The sequence below is a fragment of the Hemicordylus capensis genome, chromosome 2, assembly GCF_027244095.1.
Source record: "Hemicordylus capensis ecotype Gifberg chromosome 2, rHemCap1.1.pri, whole genome shotgun sequence".
Classification (NCBI taxonomy): domain Eukaryota; kingdom Metazoa; phylum Chordata; class Lepidosauria; order Squamata; family Cordylidae; genus Hemicordylus; species Hemicordylus capensis.
In genome coordinates this window covers 66,868,694-66,889,924 of record NC_069658.1, presented here as the reverse complement: position 1 = coordinate 66,889,924, position 21,231 = coordinate 66,868,694, and the positions used below count along the sequence as shown (strand labels likewise).

The 21,231-nt window shown below is 42.0% G+C and overlaps 1 long non-coding RNA gene across 1 annotated transcript; it reads right to left on the bottom strand.

The window, feature by feature from the left end:
• Positions 1-10,316: 10,316 nt before the first annotated feature.
• On the bottom strand, positions 10,317-11,714 carry LOC128346493 (uncharacterized). The gene is made up of 2 exons (XR_008316990.1): positions 11,616-11,714; positions 10,317-10,519 (listed from the first exon to the last, which is right to left on the bottom strand). It is a non-coding gene; the product is annotated as an uncharacterized LOC128346493 (long non-coding RNA).
• Positions 11,715-21,231: the final 9,517 nt, after the last annotated feature.

Genomic DNA, 21,231 nt, shown 5'->3' with positions numbered 1-21,231 from the left:
TGCGGAGGATGCGCTGCGATTTGCTACTCAAATCATGTTTCATGCACATTCCTAGAATATGACTCATGGAAAAATTCCACGTTCCCTCCCTGGCTTCTCCAAGATAGGGCTGAGAGAGACTCTTGCCTGCAACCTTGGAGAAACAGCTGCTAGTCTGTGTAGATAATATGGAACTAGATGGACCAATGGTCTGACTGTACAAGGCAGTTTCCTGTGTTGCTGTGAACAGGGGCGTAGCTAGGTGAGAGGGGGCCTGTGTTCATCCCTCTCTCTGGCGGCCCCCCAGAATGAGGGAGATAATGAAGAAAATAGAGAGGGGTGGAGCTGGAGGGCCCTCAGGAGCTGAGGGCCTGTGTTCTTTGAACCCTTTCGCTCAATTATAGCTACGCCCCTGGCTGTGAATTATTATTCCTTCTGAATTGTAGTCCCTCCATTCCTGTAGCCTAGCCTAGCTGCTTTCTTGACAAAGCACTGTACTGCTGACTCATATTCAACTTCTCACCAGTGATGACCCCCTCAACCCCTATCCTTTCCTGGGTTCAGGTTATTTGCTAAACAAAAATTCCCAAAGCAGCTATTGTATCTTTCACTGTTGTTATGCAAGGCAGGAGTGCACCCTTTCCCATTTAAATTTCATCCCATTTATTTCTCCCTATTATCCCAATGTATTGAGATATTTTTAAATTATAGTCTTGCCATCCAAAGTACTTACAATCCCTCCCAATGTGATAGTTGAAAATTTAGAAGTGTGCTTTTTGTTCCATTATCCATGTAATAAATGAATACATTAAAGAGCACTGGATTTGTAATGAAGCCTTCTTATACCACACTTGTTACATCACTTCAGGCACAGGAATAATTTCCTACTCTTTATGTATGGTTTCCTAGCCAGTGACAGATAGATAATCAAACTCTCTGGAACTAATACTGTTAGAGATGCAGATGTTTGACAAGGTTAGAGGTTTTCTTTATGAAGGCTGCCTTCTTACATTATTCTATTAGTAGGGAACTGTGAAAACATGGCTCTTTCCCACACTGCAAAGTAACATGAAGAGCACACTGTGGCTGCTCTCCATGCCAGGTTTCTCCTGCCCATATATCTGGGCACTAGTGGTATGGAGAAGAGCCACAAAGTAGATGCAGGATGTTTCAGGTTATCATGGCATCATGAGGAAGAGTTGTGTTGCATTGCCTTCTACATTACCAGCATAACAGGCCATGGTTCGAGGTGGGTGAGTTTAGACAGTCTATGTTGTACAAAAGGCTCCATTTTGATATGTATATTCATACTGAGTCAGACCATTAGCTAATCTAGCTCAGTATTTCCAACCATGATTGACAGCAGTTCTCCAGAGTTTCAGATGGCATCTTTCAAAGCCTTATCTGGAGAAGCCAGGGATTCAATATGGGAGCTTCTACGTGTAAAACATGTGTTCTATCACTTAGCTAAAGCCCTTCCCCAAGGCTAGTTTGTCTGGATTAGTAATAATTGGTATCACCTACAAGGGGAATAATATGTATGCAGTGATATGTGTGTCCAGTTACAAGCTGGATCTTCATTTAATGATGTTATTAGCTAACAAGTAGAGATTCTGGTCTCTTTGTTCTTGTTTGGGGATAGATAGATAGATAGATAGATAGATAGATAGATAGATAGATAGATAGATAGATACCCACCCATCCAATGAGTACCATCCAGACTAATTAGATATGCCTAATTAGGGGAGGGGCTGCAGTTTAGTGGAAGAGCATCTGCTTTGTATGCAGGAGGTCCCAGGTTCAATCCTTGACATCTCCAGGCAGGGCAGGGGAAGACTCCATGAAACCATGGAGAGTCTCATGAGTCAGTACAGACGATATTGGATGGTGTAGCAAATCTGTGTAGGCTGGAAGGAATTTTTCCTTTCCTTCCTGCCTCCTGGCAGGTTAATGGATAGTCTTCCTGACTGGTCTAAGCCAGTTCTGCAGCACAAGGGAGACAAGGGAGAGCCAGTGTGGTGCAGTGGTTAGAGTGCTGGACTAGGACCGGGGAGACCTGAGTTCAAATCCCCATTAAGCCATGAAACTAGCTGGGTGACTCTGGGCCAGTCACTTCTCTCTCAGCCTAACCTACTTCACAGGGTTGTTGTGAAAGAGAAACTCAAGTATGTAGTACACCGCTCTGGGCTCCTTGGAGGAAGAGCGGGATATAAATGTAATAATAATAATAATAATAATAATAATAATAATTAGTGCTGAGCCATCCCTTTCCTGTGTTTGAGTAACAGACTGGCTGGTTTTAAAAGTCATATTTCAAGGAAAATTTCAGGGTTCATCCAGGGATAAATTGAAATCTGAAAGAGGATTTCACAGTTCTTCCCAAGTAGAAACACTGGAGATCTCTTCCAGATAGTCCCTCCACATCCCAGTACCTGCACAAGTAAAAACTAATTGGCATCCTAGTATTTGCCTAGCCTTAGTGCCTATGGCAAATTCCTTCCACAGCAAAAAACAAAACAAAACAAAACCAGAGAGGAGTGCAACTTTTGTTATTGAACCACAGCTTGTGGGGAGAAGGGTTAAAAGAACCCCTCCACTGTCCCACAGTCCCAATCCTGATAATCTCTTCCCTACCCCAATGGCTGCTATTTAAGAGGAAATTAAATAGAAAAGCAAATTACATATTTTTAATTATAACAGAATGTGTAATTGGGCTTTCACATCTGTGTGTGAATATTAGGGCTGTGAAAAGCAGCAAACAATCAATTCAGAGCTCCCCCCTCCACATATGATTTGGCCCTACAGAGGGCTTCCAGCTTACTTCAGCTCAATTCAAAGCAGTTGCCCGCTCCCCTTCCTCCGACCTCTGTACTACCTAGCAGGGTTGAGACAGGAAACCAGGCAGGTTGCACTTCATCTTTTCTCCTGGCAGCAAGGAGGGAGCAAGTGCATTGGGGCTTCAGTTTCAAAATGACTTTGTCAGGTTTTTGTTTTGTTACTTCTTCCCCTGCAGTCTTGGGGAAAGTGTAGGATTTATTGGAAGTTGTAATCTGTAATGGTAAGACTACAGTTCCCAAGAGAGCTTGGACCTTTCCCAAGACTGCAAGGGAAGAAGAGAAAAAAAGTATTCTGAGAAGATGCTCCTTCCTCACCATGGGTAGTGAGGATTAGGTATAGCCTGCCCTGTCTCTTGCCAGTTTCCAGTAAATAACTATAGGGGATGGGTAGCAAAATGGGAGGAAGGTGGTGGTGGTGGGAAGTACTTCCAAAACACTATGGCCTGATTTAGTCACCTTTGCTTCAATTTGGGCCAATCTGGAGGTCTGCCAGTTTGGATCTGAATGGAAACATCAGTGGTCAAATCAGGTTAAATTTCTTTCCAAAGCAAACTGGCTGCCAAAACTTCACACAACTCTAGTAAATATCCTATTAAATGTCAGGGCATCTGACAGAGTCAAAGGAGCCAAACAGTGGTGTATGTTACATACATAGATGCAGCCTTTAAATTACTAGCTTCTTTGTTCTTGCTTATAAGCAGCTCGCTATTTGCCCTTCAGCTTTGTTTTGAGATATTTATACGCACATTTATTTAGACACACAGGTGATTCTTCTGCCATTCTTGCTCAGACAAAAGATGCCTCCTTAAAAAAAAAAAATTAATGTTTGCTCAGAATTGCCCTGCAGCAAAACATATACATTAACAGAATCTATAACAAACTTAATACTCTACCATCTATTCAGCCAACTGTACTTTGATGTACATCCAGATGGCAGTTTCATACTTAGGTCTTTGCGACATCAAATTCTCATTGTGCAAGGTGATTATATTACAAAAAGAAAATAACAGTCAAACCATTACATCTCAATTACACATGTTTATTGAGCACCAAGGGAATCATCACTAGCCACTTCCTGCTCAGTTAGCTCAGATATTAGTGCTAAGTACCACATGAGGAATTTCAAGTGTATGTCAAATAACACATCAGTTTTGTGAAAATGGAAGCTCAGAGCTCCATAATTTTCCCCCATTGGTGATTTTCATATCAGAAATGTAGCCAACCCACAAATAAAAACAAGTTTTCTTTATAGTCAGTGCAGTTATTTCTCTCCACTCTTGATAACCAACAGGAAGAACAAAGCAACATTTTAGCAGGCAGTTGCCTACGGCAAAACAGGATGTAGCTGTTGTTCTATAGCTATTTTTGCCCTATTGTAATGACACCTGTGTAACAAAACGTACGGCCTGATCTTCTGCCTTCCTGAGCTTTGCAGGTGGGAGAGGAAGGAGTGTAGGGGTGTGTGTGTGTGTTGCTCTGTATTAACAGACACCTGTAGAAGAACACACTATAGTACAAATGCTTGGAAGCTGCGTCCCTTTCTTGAGAAAGCAGATCTGGCCAGTTACCACACCTTAGTCACATCACGACTGGATTAATGTAACATGCTCTGTGCGGGGTTGCCATTGAAGAATATTCAGAAACTGCAGCTAGTGCAAAATGCAGCAACTAGGATTTTATCCTGAGCTGTCCGCTGGGATCATATTAACTCATTCTGAAAGAGCTACACTGGCTGCCAATTTGTTTCCGGGTCCAATTCAAGGTGCTGCCTTTAAAGCCCTTAATGGTTTGAGCCCTGGACATTTGAGGGAATGCCTGCTCCCAGGGGTTTCTGCCCATCTGACAAGGTCATCTGACGGTGCTCTGCTCAGCATGCTGACAGTGAGGAAGGCTTGGTGGTCATGCATGTGGGACAAGGCCTTCTTAGATATTGCCCCCAGACTTTGGAATGCTCTCCTGGTGGGCATCCACTCCTCAGTCTCTTTCACAGCTTTTAGAAAGCAAGTTAAATCTTGGCTTTTTACCCAGGCTTTTATATGAGGGGTTTTTTTTAATTGCTGCTGTTCTGTATTTTATGGTCTCGTGTTTTTGGTTTTTGTTTTAAAAATAAAAATAATAAACAGACCTTTTAATTAGATTTGTATTTTTATATTCCAATTTAATATTTTTATTGTGTAACTGTGTCCATTCCTTGAAGAGAACAATCTCATAACAGTGGTGCATCAGCTGGTAACCTCCAGGCTTGACTATTGCAATGCAGTCTGCACAGGGCTGCCTTTGTACGTAGTTCGGAAACTTCAGTTAGCTCAAAATGCTGCAGCTAGACTGGTCTCCGGGACAACCCGGAGAGACCATATTAAGCCTGTTTTAAGACAGTTGCACTGGCTGCCCATATATTTCTGGGCAAAATACAAAGTGCTGGTTATTACCTTTAAAGGCTGAACGGCTTGGTTCCGGGCTACCTTAGAGAGCGCCTTTTTCTGTATGATCCCCATCACATGTTGAGGTCATCCTGAGAGGTCCATCTCCAGTTATTTTATTTTATTTTATTTTAATTTGATTGATTGATTGTTAAATTTATACCCCGCCCTTCATTAAGAAAATCCCACCAGTACATCTGGTGGCAACTCAGAACCGGGCCTTCTCTGTAGCTGTTCCTTGTCGATGGAATGCACTCCTGGCAGATATCTCAGTTTAGGCTCGCAGTTGGCCTTTAAGAGAGCCCTAAAGACTTACTTGTTTGACTTGTTCTTCCAAGGTTTTTAAATTGTTTTTTAAAAGTATTTTAATTGGTTTTAAATTGTGTTAAAATTGTTTTTATAATTTTTTAAGTAGTGTGTTTTAAATGCTTGTTTTTATGTTTTTTTAAACTAGTTGTACACCGCCCAGAGCCTCTGGATGGGGTGGTTCATAAATGAAATAAATAAATAAATAGTTTTTATATTGTTTAAAATGTTTTGTAAACCGCCTTGAGATTGTTTTAATGAAAGGTGGTATAGATATCTAACAATAAGAGAAGCAGCTGCTATAGGCCTTTATACCTGTTTCTTGTGTGATGCACACTCCAGATATTTGCTGCCTGCCTCAAAAGGGAGCCATGGTGCTCATATCCTTCCTTCTGTAGATGTTCCATTGATCCTGCTGTTGGGCACTGGCAGGTTTTTCGGCCTACCTGCCAGTCTTAGTTCAACCCTTCTCCGAGGAGTTACTGCCAATCCAGGGTGATAGGTGGTGAAGCCATTAAAGTAGACTTGCCATATTTACCTGAATCCAAGACTACGTTCTTCCCCCATGCCCACATTCTTCAATTTTAGAAATGGGACATTGTCTTAAGAGTCATTTCCCTTTTGGGTAAATATAGGTATAACTTGGATTTAATCTGCATTTTTAAAGGGGGGTCATCTTAAATTGAAAGTCATCTTCTATTCAGGTAAATACAGTAGCTTACTTCAAAGTTATGTCCAAGCCACCAGCCCTGCCCACATACAATTAGGGATGTGAATGAGCATTCCCTGCTCCCTCTCTTGGTGCATTGTTCCACTTTTAATAAACATGTGGAAAAGCAGTTTGCATAAATTGTCCTGGAAGCATTGTAAAAAAACACACAAAAAACTAAAGGAAAAAGAGGAGAGGTGCCCGGTATCTCCTCCAGCTGTTCTTCTGCATTGATCTCTAGGCTGTTTATCTTAATCTTCTACAGTCACTTTTAAGTCTTGTTCATCTCTAACTTTTCTTCCTATGACATTTATCATGGAACGTATAGAAAAAAAGGATCAAAAAAGAATAGACATGAACATAACACTTTTTAAAAAGTGGAATTTAATACAAAAATAAATCAGAAATATTGCTGCACTGAATCCATTCATGTTCTGTTCCTGTTATTTAAGTTTTTATTCTTACAGATCATTCAGCCCATTTTTATAAGCAAAGAACACATTAGCTGACATACTGAACAAGAGTACATCAGACTAGTAACATTGTGTTCACGCAAGCTGCATAGATGCAGAATTTGTGCAACCTGCATTGCACAATTAGCCCATTGTAAATAATGGTCTTACTCTTGTGTAATACAGCTTACACAGACACATTAGTTGGCTGATACACCCTTGCTCGATAAGTCAGCTTTTCTAACAGGTATCTTCTTACTCTATTCTGAAGAAGGTAGGACCAGTCTTTCACCGTCACCTCCAGGCCCGTAGTACCATTACCCTATGGCATGTCTTTGAACCACAAGTGCTGTTACTAGAGAAGCATTTTGCTGTAGTGTAAGGAATTGTTTTATCCAGGAGTTGCATTATTACCTTACTTTGTCTTCTCCATGTCAACTTTCTAAGCACATGGTACGCAGGAGCTGTGAGAATCTGGGCCAGCTTCCTAGTTCTTTGAACATTGAACAGATTGTGTCCCATCATAATTGAAATAAAACAATGAGAATACTGGGGTTTATGCTTCATACAGAGTGCTATGCTGGTACTTGGTATCTCCTACATATATAGCTCTTCTAAGATCCCTAGGCTTTCTACCTTAATCTTTTACCTCCATTCCTCGTTTGCCTTGTCTATTTCTAACTTTTCTATTATGTACACCATGGGAGAATCTGAAGGGAATTGGGGGTCATCTTGTCCAGCCCTTACTTTGTGGCAGAATCTATATATATAATTCTCTAGGGTGTGCCTTGGAAATGTGTGCTAGCGCCCAGCTGATTGGCTGGGCTTCAGACGGGCCTGATTGGCTGAGGCGCACTCAGGAGGATTGGTTGCCACAGCAGCTGCAGGCCTGGCCGCAGAGACTAGAGGCAGCGGCGGGCCGGGCCCAGCCCAGCCACGGAGGCAAGGCCCAGGAGCAGGGGAGGGGGGAGAAAGGGGGGCAGAAGTGGTGGTGGGGAGGAGAGGTGGCTGGGCCTGGAAGTGGAGACTGGGGCAGAAGGTGGAGGGGGGGACAGGTAACCGCTGACCCCAAAGAGTGCACAGATGCTGTGATCGGGGTCGGCTAGTCTTTCTCTAAGTCTCATATGTTCCAACAGTCCCTAGTTACAAGCGGTTGCTCTAATTTCCTGGTAACTGTCCTGATATATCACTGCCCGTTTTTCCTTTTAGGAAGCCCTGCTAAAACTTGGTTAGTAGGAGATGAGTTGTCAGTCTTTAGAAATTTAGTGTGTAGTACTTCAATCTCTGAGAAGAGAAAGGAACATCAACTCTGGCAAAAGAAATGCAAGGAGACAATAAGGGATGCAAAATGTTTGAGGAGCATATAGCAAGAAGTGTCAAGGGGAATAACAAAAGCTGCCTTAAAGATATCAGAAGCAGAAAACTTGAGAGGGAGTCCAGAGCCAGATGGCACTCACCAAAGAGTTCTGAAGGAACTAATATGTGAAATTGATTATCTCCTAACAAAAATATGTACCTTGTCGCTATAGCAGGGCTGCACAACTTTGGCCCTCCTGCAGATGTTGAACTCCCATCATCCCAGACCATTGGCCATTGCAGCTGGGGATGATGGGAGTTGTAGTCCAACATCTGTAGGGGGCCTGAAGTTGTGAAGCCCTGCCCTATACTCAGGCTCTGTACACCAGAGAACTGAAATGTCTAATGTAACTCCCACTTTCAAAAGGGATCCAGGGGGTATCCAGGAAACTACAGGCCAGTTAGCTTAACTTCTGTGCTGGGGAAATTGATAGAAAGCATACTTAAGGAAAAAATTGTTAAACATAGGCCTTGCTGAAGGAGAACCAGCATGGCTTCTACAAGGGGAAGTCTTGCTTCACTAACTTTTTCGAGTTCTATGAGAGTGTCAGTGGGCATGTAGATAAAGGTGATCTGGTTGACATAGGAAGCTGCCATATACTGAGTCAGACCACTGGTCCATCTAGCCCAGTACTGTCTACACAGACTGGCAGCACCTTCTCCAAGGTTGCAGGCAGGAATCTCTCAGCCCTATCTTGGAGATGTCAGGGAGGGAACTTGGAACCTTCTGCTCTTCCCAGAGCGGCTCCATCCACTGAGGGGAATATCTTACAGTGCTCACACATCAAGTCCCATTTATATGCAACCAGGGCAGGCCCTACTTAGCTAAGGGGACAAGACATGCTTGCTACCACAATACCAGCTCTCCTCTCCTAGTATACTTGGACTTCCAAAAAGCTTTTGGAAAAGTTCCTCATTAAAGACTCTTGAGAATACTTAGGAGTCAAGGCATAAAGGGACAGGTTCACAATTGTGGATTGGTAACTGGTTGAAGGACAGGAAACAGAGGGTGGGAATAAATGGACAGTTTTCACACTGGAAGAAAGAAAGAAGTGGAGTCCCAAGGGACCAGTGCTCTTTAACTTATTCATAAATGATCTAGAAGTTGGGGAAAACAGCCAAGTGGCCAAATTTGTAGAGGACACTAAACTATTGAAGGTAGTGAAATCCAAAACAGCAGGAGAGAGGGCATGCCCTTACCTCTTGCCTGTGGGTGCCTCAGAGAAACCTGGTGGGCCACTGTGGGAAACAGGATGCTGGACTAGTTAGTTAGGCCTTGGGAGGGCTGTTCTTATGTTATTAGGGTGGAATGTACATGTGTATGTAGGCAAATACATGGACATTAAGGCACAAGCATCACAATCTGCCATTGCATGCACTGGAACTGCTGAAAAATATTTTAGATTCTTGGATAAATGAAATAATAAAGTGTGTTCTCCCATGTATTTGTATTCCATTTTTCAGAGACCAGACTACTTAAATACTCTCTAATCTGTCACACAAGTCTCATTATAAGGCCAGGATGGAAAGAACATGCTATTCACACTTACTGGTCAACCGGAAGTCAGCATAGCAGCACTAAGGTTTCATCCTATGCCTACTTACTTGGGAGTAAGTCCTATTGAACTCGGGTATAAAGAGTGCACTGTACATGTCTGTCCCTTCCTTCTGTGTATGTATTATAGTTCCTTGGGTTATAGTCAAATAAAAGGTTAGTCATGACTAACTTGTCTCATAGACTTCACTGATGCTTAGAATTGTGATGGTTAGGTTTATGTGAAACGGCTGCCTTAAGTGGCAACTATGCAATTTTCAAAACCTTACTAAAGAGAAAAATGCAATAATCTGCAGTGAAAGAAGCCCCTAATGGTCCCACAGCTTCTGCAGTGGATGTATGTGTTTTAATTCATGCTTTGCTGGCATAGTATTGCTGGTTATAGTATGTTGCTGCATATTTTAAAATTTCATCATGGGAATTTGGGGTTTATATGTCCTTATGTAGGTGATATCAGTATAGTTATTTCCCCAGCCTTCCAGGTCACTTGGAGATAAAATACTGCATAGCTTCCACAAAATGGAGGGAACCTGTTTTTGCTGTTAAAAGCTCCACAACTCTGACCCATACTACTGCACCTTTCTGAATTATGCAGGTGGCTCTCTCTCTCTCTCTCTCTCCTTATACGTAGGCTTTAATCTTGCTTCCACTGAATCAAGACCTAATAAATCAAAGAAAATCTTCACAGCACAAGCATCAGTATAAACAACAGGCATGCAGATGGGCTTTTATTTGTTTGAGTTGCTTTCATTCGATGAAACATAATTAAAGTCTGACAAACACTCCAGTTTGAAGCACACTTGCTTGGAAGCCAGTTTCTTTAAATCAGTGGGATTCTCTTCCACTTAAATGGGTTGGGATTGGGTTGTAAAAAGCAGGTCTGTGTGCCAGCTACCTTCTGCACTCTAAACAAAATGCACAGAGTAAAAAAAGAAAAATGAAAATTCTAAGTAGTCACATTTATTTGATAACTGGAAGACCAAGGTTATCAACTGTTTGCATCCAGAGAAATACAAGCAACAGGCTGCTCATGGAATGGGGCTCTCTCATCCCCTCTATCCTGTAGCACTCAGCACCCCTGAAAAGCCAACTGTTAAGGTTGAGGGACCCTCCAGAATAGTGTGGGCTATGGCATGGGGGCTGCCATTGGAAGGAGGAGATGGCAGAAATCCCACCCCCACCTTGCAAGAGCAGAAGTGCCACTCTGCCCACACAAATACTCAGGTTCCAACCCAATGAATGTAGGATTTTTCATCAAGTGAAAACAGAAGGAAGGAGCAATATGGAGCGGTACAGAAACAGCAGTACTGGGGGATGGGGACACTCGGAGCTCAGTAGTACAGCATATGCTTTGCATGCAGAAGGTTCTAGACAGGCATGGATTTAGGCACAAACAACTAATATTTGACTAAATTTCTAGTTTTACAAAATTGGTTGTACAAAAAGACACTAAAAACAGACGTCATCAAGATATAAATTTTTCTCCTGCTCTCATAATTAGAATCAGGAGTCATCCCAGGAAATTGATTGCCAAGAAATTTAGGACTGACAAAAGGAAGTATTATTTCACACAACACATAGTCAGCCTAAGGAATTCCCTGCCACAAGATGTGGTGATAGCTAGCAGCTTGTATAGCCAGCATAGCACAGCGGTTAGAGTGATTGACTAGGCCCGGGAAGACTAGGACCAGGAGGTTTGAATGCCCATTCAACCATGAAACTCACTGGATGACTCTGGGCCAGTCATGTCTCTCTCAGCCTAACCTACCTCACAGGGTTGTTGTGAGGATAGACAACCATATACACTGCTCTGAGCTCCTTGGAGGAAGAGTGGGATATAAGTGTAGAAATAAATAAGAGGGGATTAGATAAATTCATGGAAGACAGGTCTGTCAATGGCTACAAGTCTGAGGGTTATAGGCCACCTCCAGCCTCAGAGGCAAGATGCTTCTATATACCATTTGCAGGGGAGTAACAGCAGGAGAAAAGGCATGCCCTCACCTCTTGCCTGTGGGCTTCCCAGAGGCATCTGGTGGGCCAGTGAGTGAAACAGGTTGTTGGACTAGTTGGGACTGATCCAGCAGGGATGTTTTTATCCTGATAAAACAAAATTATACTTACATGATGATTATCAATTATCACACTGAGTTTATAAATCTGTGCAGAAATTACTGTAAGATATCAAAATTTTATTAGACCAAGGCCACCCACCATCACAGTTACAGGCAGAGTTTGCCTCTTCAGACTAATGCTTAACTATGAGCAGCGCAGTGAAGTTGGATGAGTGATGCTCTGGGGCAGGACTTCCAACCTGTTTTGTAATGCTATGGGACCTTTTACGCTTGACATAGCTTAGGGTCTCAGCATGTCATAATCTGGCCCTGGTTCCAGGTTCAATCAGCAGTTAGGCTGCAGATCTGGAAAGACCTCGTCTTGAAGCCCTTAAGAGCTGCTGCCAGCCACAGCAGAGAGTCAGATGGGCCAATGATCAGATTCAGTACAAAACAGCTTATACTGCACAGAGCACTGAACATTTTCCCCAAACCCAGGAAATCTTAATCAGTTTCCCTTCTGGGTTCTTGAACCAGGTACTGTGTACACACAAAGTTTTTTTCCTTATAATAAAATTTGGAAGGTGGGGGGAGAGGGAGGGATGAATATAGAATCTCAGAAGCTTCTGTACATCTGTAGCAAAAAATGCACAACCTTCGCAAGAGGCATTTCTGTGAAGCTTTAATTGAGCACTCCTCTTTCCACACTCAACCATCCATGTTTGTGGCAAATGTTTCCACTTGGCACACATTTTTGATATGCGCAAGCATTTGCTGACATGTTGTTTAATTGGGCATAATTCATTCCTGAATTATTAGTTATTAGGCCAGGCTTTTAATAACTGGCCTAATAACTATTACTTATTAGGCCAGACTCCCATATTAGGATCTAGATCTCAAACTGGAAATCATGGCAGCCAGTATGCTAGAGATACTGCTTATCAGGAACTAAGACTACCAATCCACACTCTACATGTCTAACATGTTGCCACATTGGTCCACATTGCCCTTGTCCACATGCTTCTTTTAGAAATTCCACTTTGACTATTAAGAAAAATTTCTAAACTACAAAGATCCATAGAAAAGAATAATGGTAACCAAAAACACTTCTGCTGTTGTACTCACAGTTGACTCAGTTTCCCCATCCCTTTACAATAATTTCCCCCCACTTCAGGTTGTCTTGGATTATGGCATTAAGCATCAAACTCCTGCTCAGGCGCAGTCACACCTCAAATTAACACTTGTTTAAACGTGTGCGTGATTAAGGCTCTTTTAGTTTCTTTCAATATTATGTCATTGGAATTATACATATTATGCAAATGCCCCTCATGAATTGATTAAGAAAAGAATTGATTAAGTATCTCACTTGGCTTAATTTCAGATTTAAAGTATCTTGGAAATTTCTACTTAAACTCTTATCAGTAAGTTGCTTGAAGCATTAAGCATCTCTCAACTCACTTTCTAATGCCATTTTTACCTATCCCCTACCAAATCTGTTTAGGCCTAGTTCCTCAGGGAAATAATTTCACTACCCACAAGGGCAGATCTGTCTCTAGCAAGCTGTGGACAGGGATGTGTACAAACCATGGGGCTAACCGTGAAGGATTGTCTGAGATCTGTAGACATGTTGGGGCAGATGCTTCTCTGGGTAATGCAGGCTCCAGAGGCCCCAGGAAGTGTTTTCTCTTAAAAAAAAAATTTAATCTGTGTGTGGAATGAATTTTGTTCTGGGTGGCAGTATCAAGGCAGTGTGTGCACACATGCATTCAGAGTGGGCCTTCCTGATTCAAATGGAGCAGGATCTAAAACTAACTGAGCGGACATCAAAAGACTTGTGAGTGCACACATGCCTTAGAGCAGGGTTTCTCAACGTGTGGGTCCCCAGATGTTATTGGACTTCAACTCCCATAATCCCCAGCCCCAGTGGCCTTTGGTTGGGAATTATGGGAGTTGAAGTCCAATTACATCTGGGGACCCACACGTTGAGAAACCCTGCCTTAGAGGGAACACTGCCCAGGAGGTGGGAGGAGGGGGATTTTTGATGGGAAAAGTGGGAACAGATGTACATGCAAGCTGAGACAACGTATGTTCTTCCCACATCAGGAGTGTAAGATTTTATTTATCATATTTTTATACTGCCTGATCTAGATATCTCTAGGTGGTATACAAAGAAAAAAATGTAACAAATGTAAAATATAAAAAAGTTACTATTCACAAAAACAAAATAGCTAGCTCATTAAAGACTTCATATAAGTTGACATGTGGGTGATGCAATGTGCATATTAACTCAACAAAAAGACTGAAAAACTCATGTTACAGTGCTGGTGTGCTACATATTCCATTCATTAACCATGACCATTATTCTAAATGACAAATCTATTCAAGGTGGCAAGATAAAGGTCTTACTTTCTCTCATGGAAAGAGATTTGATTTGTACTGATTTGGAACTCATTACAAATGTGTGGCATGCACTTGCAGAATATTGCTTAAGGCTTTCAGCTTCCATGGCTGTAGAGGGGTAAGCTGTAGTTAAGGAGAGCACAAAGTGACTGAAGGATCCCAATCCAGACTGGATTAGGACTTCTGGTAGGCAGAGTCTTGGGCTTCTATATGTTCTGCCTGGGATGGGCAGACAAAAGGTTTCTGGGAGCTATCAGTACAAAATAGCTTAGAGAAAGAGCCAGTTGTTTTTAAAAAAAAAAAAAAATCACATCTACAGAATCAGGGATTTTAATATCAAACTCCTGGATTCTAGGAGAATTTTGCTGCAAAACAGGTGGGGAGAATATAGTCTGCCTTGTGGGGGAAGAAAAGAGAGAGAAATGAATGGGAGTAATTCTGTAAAAGCAAATCTGAGCACCCAAAGAGAAAGTGTTTAAAAATGGCGTGGTCATGCCATCACTCATCCAGCCAATCAGATTTGCAGTACTGGCTGGAAGGGGAGGGAGAAGAAAGGCCAAAATCTGGAGAGCATGTACAGCAGCCATGTGAATGCCAAGGCCACGCACAGGCTGCAGGAAACAGCACCGCAGTCACATGACCTTTGGTAGAGTGCTGCACCCGGAGAAGCAGCAGGGTAAGTGCAATACACACACACACACATATATCCATCCCTTTGGGGACAGCAAACCATCTTCTGTATGCAAATTGTTTTGAGGGTCCTTCCCTCTTTTGGTGGAAAAGTGGTACAGAACGCTTTCCTAGCACTGATGGGAAATAGAAAGATTTTCTAGGCATACTAGATATAACAAATGTGACATTAATGAGCTGAGAATTATCTAAATGTGAGAACATACGTAAACTATGCATAGATAGCTCTGTTTTGTTTCCCAACTCATTATTACATTATCACTAAAACTAGTACAATATTGTTGTTACTGCATACAGAGACTGATAGGCCGGTTTCTTTGATCTATGTTGAGCCAACATCAGTACTTTGTGTAATACTGTGCTTCTGCAAGAGCCTGCAGGCATGATTACCCCAAAGTCTATTCCTGATTGATGGATTGCCTGCTAATGAGAGAAGGATTTTTTTCTCTCTTCCTTGAGTCACAAAATGAATATCAAACAAGAAATAGTAAAGCACTTTCAATCCTGAGGGATAGCATGACTAAAAGCAATTGAAAACTAAACACAAGATTCAAAACAAATCCACAACAAAATCCTGGACAAGAAAACATCAGGATTAGTAAGTATAAGAAGGTACAAGACAACACACATAAATATCTCTAGTCCTTGAGGATTTAAAAAAAAAAAATTGAAACCTGCCCATGGATGTTATTATACAAGCTGGCCTTCCTTTCCTCTAGATTTGCATTATATTTCAGTTCCAATCAAGCAAAAACCTTCATACAGATTTCTCTTTGAAGAAATCAAGTAATTTTGCTATTAGCAAACAGTGGCTGATTAATTTATTGTTAACACAGCACACAAGACTGCAGTATGAAACATTCTTTGCTACTGAATATTTAGATGTGAGCACGCACATGCACACAGAGACAGAATTAAACATGCTTTACCATTATATAAGGAGCCCAGCCCCAATCTCACCACCACCACTTTTATAACACTTTTCTGTGTACAGGAACTTTACCGTTCTTATTTCTTTTACCCTTTCAGTTATCTTCTACCACTGTTATTCCCATTGGAAATGAAGTCTTGGGAAGCATGGCCCCTTGTTCCAATCCAGTATAGAGATTCTGTTCTCATATTACATACATCTAATGCGTTAGTATGCCAACATAAGAATTTGCTATGAAGAAGACATTATTTACTTTATTATGAACACTAAGCCTGATACTGTTCAGTGATCTTCGCTATTTTTCAAGTTTATTTTATTTATTTATTGTTAAATTTATACCCCGCCTTTCATTAAGAAAAATCTCAAGGCGGCTCACAATAAAATTTAAAAACACGATTATAAAAAAAGACACATTAAAATATTGAGCTTAAATATTGTTTTTATACTTAAAATATTTTAAGTATAAAAACAAATCTGATTTTAAAAAATGCAATTAATTAAAACACAAGCATAAAAACAGTACAAAATACTGTTGGGGCCACACTGGTAAAAAAAAAACCCTTCATTGTGAGAGCCATTTCCCACTGTGCTGAGCTCCGCACAGAACTGCACTTTTCTCGGTGCTGGGAGGCCCTTTAAGACTCTCAAGAGCTCTAGGAAGAAAGCACTGAGAACAGCTGTCACGGATCCCACCACTGCCATGGCCTGGTCTCAACCAGCCCTATGATCTTAAGGTTCACTGATGCCACCAAGTAGACTTTTGTATTTTTCCCCTGGCTGTGTCTACTAAAACAGTCTTCCAAACCTTTGTCTCATTCAAAGTCAGGTAGGGTGGAAAGGCTTCTAAGTGTGGGGTGGAGAAACAGATAGAAGCTACAAATTTTTAACTTCAATGATAGAAATCTTGACTTTAAAATAGTTCCGTTCAAAACAGCAGTTATTTTGGAAAATCTAGTACAAAGGAACAGCAACCATATGAGCATAAAACCCAAATGAAATAGGAGAAAAACACATCCAATCTATCCTGCACTAATGCTGGGCCCTACCTCAGAGTCCTTATTAAGAGTACTTTTGCAATCACCCCTATTTATTAGCCTACTTTCCAGTAGGCTTATGATATCACCCGGCATTCTCTGTGTGTGTCTGTGTATCCCCCACTAACAACTTCGTAATGTCTGGAACAATATGAACCAAATCGGGTACAGTTGCAGGGACACCTCAACGGCGTAGTTTGTGATGATGTAATCCACACCGATTCAAAATGGCAGACACGTAAACTTTAGAGAAGCAAGTGGGTTAACTTGTGGACCGCTTAACCAATTTGAACCAAATTTGCTACAGCTGTAGGGACACATAGGGATGCCCTAATGGTGTGGTGTGTGATGATGTCATCCACTCCAATTCAAGATGGCAGCCACTGATATGAACAGGTGGGTGGACCCCCTTTTAAGAACCAGGGTCTGCTCTGAGACCCCAAAAAGCCAAAAGGCTAGATTGAGGCCTGTGTGTGAATTGTCGTTTTGGCAGGAAGCTGAAGCCTGACTTTGATTTTTTCTCTAAGCCAGGCCGGTGAACAGAAATGCTATTCTTGAGAGTCTGGGAGCGAAGGGGAATTTTCCCCCACTCGTTACCAGCCTTGAAGATGTTTGCTGCCTTGCAAAGAGCCTTGGGCAGCTTGTTGCTATGCTAAAAACCAGTCATGAGAACTAGTTTGACATGTCAAGCGTAATCACATTCAGCTGATTTAGGAAGTTATAAGAAACTACCTACATACATAGATAACCGCCTACGCTGTATTATGGGGGACATTATATTCATATAACACCAAGAACCCCTCTCGCTTATGTAACCTTCTATATCCTTTTAACATATTTCTTTGGGCTGAAGAGCATCAACAAGACCAAAATTACCACAAGCCAGAGCTGGCTTGATAAAACAAAGAAAAATGTCTCTATCTTGAATTTGGACAAAGAGCAGGGCTCCTGATAGGCTCCCTGCCTGGAGGACAGATAGGGATTCGGAGACCCAGGCCTGATTTTGTTTATCAAAGAGGAGGCACTCTGAGTAGATGAGGTGATTATTTTGGCTTTGAAGAGTTGGCAAAAAGGTATAAAAAGCTGCCGATAGCCACTCATGAGAAGGGTAGACATGGGCTTCTTTGTAGAAGAGGCACCATGTAGCCTCACCTTGTATCTTCAGAGCCAGTCACTCTCCCACCAGAGAAGCCAGCGGAGATCTCATTCCAGCATACCTGGAAACTGGTAATTATTGCCTAGAGCCATGCCTCCATAAACCAGCCACTTCTGATGAAAACATCTCCCCCCACCCTTTTTCTCTTTGTCCCTGGATTTCTTTCTTACCTATCCTGAGCTCCAGCGAAGCCCCTGCTGCAGCCATTATTTGCCAGGTGACAGCGTCTCTCTCTCTCTCTCCTCTCCTTCCGGATCCTCCTCCTCCCCTCTTCCTAAGCTGTCTTAATGGACATCCCTCTTGCCGGTCTCCCTCCCTCCTTGGAAACTGCACTTTAGCCTTTTTCCTCTCTGCCAACACAGCTCCTAGGATTGTTTTGGGAACAATCAGGAGGTAGCAGAAGGCCTTCAGCCACTTGCTCCAAAAGAAATGAAAGTGTTTTAAACTATTCAGCATTTAGAAGGGTTAGAAAGAAATGCCTTTTCTGTTAAGAGTAAAGGATGCCTTGCATTTATTAGTGGCATGAATGAATGGTCATAGAAATTATTAGACCAAATTAAAGGGGAAACACTGATTGCCAGGTTGGGGAATTGTTTTGACTTGTTGCTATGTAACAAGATAAGGCGCTCTTGCTCAGCTTACTGATAACATGACTGCCTGTTTCTTGGTGAGGCCAAGACTCTTTCCTAGCTAGCAGCTCTGCATTTTGAGAAAGGGGGAAATGATTTTAGGAATGCTTTTAGCTGTTACTGAACACTGCACTACAATAATAGAAAAATGAAATGGATAACTACTTGCCTATATGCCTAATCACCTACACTTGTAATCATTAGCCTTAGTAAAGCCCATTTAAACTCACAGTTGTGAGTATGTGTGTGTGTGTCATCTTTCCTTCTCCAGAATCACCCATGAATCTCAGAAAGGAACATAGAGGCAGCTTGTTGGCTGCATGTGATAGGATGGGGAAAATCAACCACCACCAATGCCCACCCCCTTATTTTATCATGCTTTTAGCATTGGATAAGGTGCAAGTGCGCTAACTTGTGAACTGCTTAACCATTTTGAACCAAATTTGCTACAGCTGTAGGGACACATAGGGACACTTCAACAGCGTAGATTGTGACAATGTCATCCATCCCAATCCAACTTTGAGGTTCAAGTGTACTAACTTGAGGACTGTCTAACTGATTTGAACCAAATTTGATACAGTTGTAGTGAGTGACACACAGGTACACCTCATTGGTGTCATTTGTAATGGTGTAATCCACCCTGATCCAAGATGGTGGATGCATGAACATTTGAGGTGCAAGAGATCTAACTTGTGGACCTTGATTTGAACCAAATGTAGTCCAGTTGTAGAGACAGTGAAAAGAAAGTAGGCTGATTAGTTCTTACTAGAACAACTTGTTTATTTATTCATTCAATTTCTATACCACCCTTCCAAAATGACTCAGGAAGTTAGTAAGCTTCTGCAGCAAGCCTGACTTGTCTCTTGCTCACAGCCTCGGGTCTGCTCTTCCTTCCCAGTTCTGGGTGTTCAATCAACCCTCCAGGTGATTTCTCAGCTCTATTTCCAGCAGCTCTTCTTTCCAACTCCAGCTCTGATTCTCTGACTCTGACACAACTTGCACTCTCTCTCTCTGCTGAAGGCAGCCTCCTTATATTATTTAATTTATTGCTACATTTTTATACCACCTTTCATTAAAACAATCCCAAAGTGGTTTACAAAAATATTTAACACATACGACTATAAAAATCACAGTAAAAATATTAAAATGGAATATAAAAATACATATTGAATTAAAAGTTTAAAAATTGCATACCATATAACCATAAAATACAAAGCAGCAGCAACAAATTAATTTTTCCCCCTTCGATTTTTTCTCAAAAAACCAAAAACCCAATCAAATCAAATCAACCTCCCTCCATTATTTAAAAACGTATCAAATCAAACCCTCTCTTTTCTCCAAAATTTAACCAGTACAACTCTTATCCCTCCCAAACCAACTGTAGAACAGGAGCAGTGAAGCTTTGACCCCTGCTCAGCTTTTTAGTATAGGGAGTAAGCAAAGCAATTGTGATTTAGCAAACTTATATACAAGAAGAGGAGGTTCGGGTCTCATTCCTTCACAGCTACATTCCCCAGTACTCTGTGCATGCCTTCCAAGATAGTGCAGGGGCTCAAGAGAGCTCTGTTTCTCTTAAAGCAGGCCCCAGCACTGGACAAAGTTCATGCACAGTGAGAATGATCATCTCTGAATGGTGCCAGTGGGGCTGGCAGATTATTCAGCTTTGGCTGAAGTGCCACACAGGCCCAATGAACAATTAGTCAGGGACCTGCATTTAGGGTTGATGTAAGGCTTGGGAGCCAGTGGTGGCCCCCAATGAAGAACATTGCTGTAGGGATGTGCACAAACTGGTTCAAAGGCCTCCGAACCGGTTTGAACTCAGTGCCGGCTCGAAGTCCGAAGTCGGTGGGGGTGCACTTACCCCTCCCGCTGCTCTGTTTTTTTACTAAGTCCATGGGGAGGCAGCATACCTCCCTGCCGTCCCTTCCCCTGTTCTTGGCTGGATGTACCAGGCGGGTGCATGCGTGCCTGGTACTTCTGGCCAATAACGGGGAAGAGGCGGCAGGGAGGTACGCTATCGCCTCATGCTTTGCAAAAAATGGAGCGCCGGTGGGGGAAAAGCGGTGGGAAGGGTAAGTGCACCCTCCCCTGCCCTTAAAGAGGCACTTCTGCCAGCTTCGAACCGCACCTCAGCGGTTCCGTGCACATCCCTACATTGCTGTAGTTTCTTTTAAGGATGTGCATGAAACAGATTTTGCATTTTGTTTTGCACTTGAAACAAAAGAATGCAGATGGCTGAAACATTTAATCGAAATAGCAGTCAACCTGGTTGTTTTGATGGAACAAACCTCAAAGCTTTTCGAGTATTTTGGCCATAGGGAACAATGGGGAAACTCGAAAACATCCTATTGATCCCCATGAGTGGCTCCTAGTGACACCAAAGTGGGTTGGGTGGTAGGGTACGATGGGTGCTACCTACCACTCAACCCACAAAAGAAATGGTTATATCAACTATATAACAAATCAACCAAGAAGCAGGGAAATCAGAAGCCAGTCAGAAGCCAGTGCCAGAGAACTAACCAGCAAGGGAAAATGGGCCTTCAAAATGACGCCTGAATCTTTGAAAAACTTTGAATTGAAACAGGGTTGTTTTATTCCTAAATTAAAACAGGCCCCTTATTTAAAGTGTTTTCTTTCGAGCTCAAGACACTCAAAATGTCCTGCTTCAAGTCAAAACATTTTGCACATCCCTAGTTTCTCTTGATCATCAGATGTGAGGGCATATA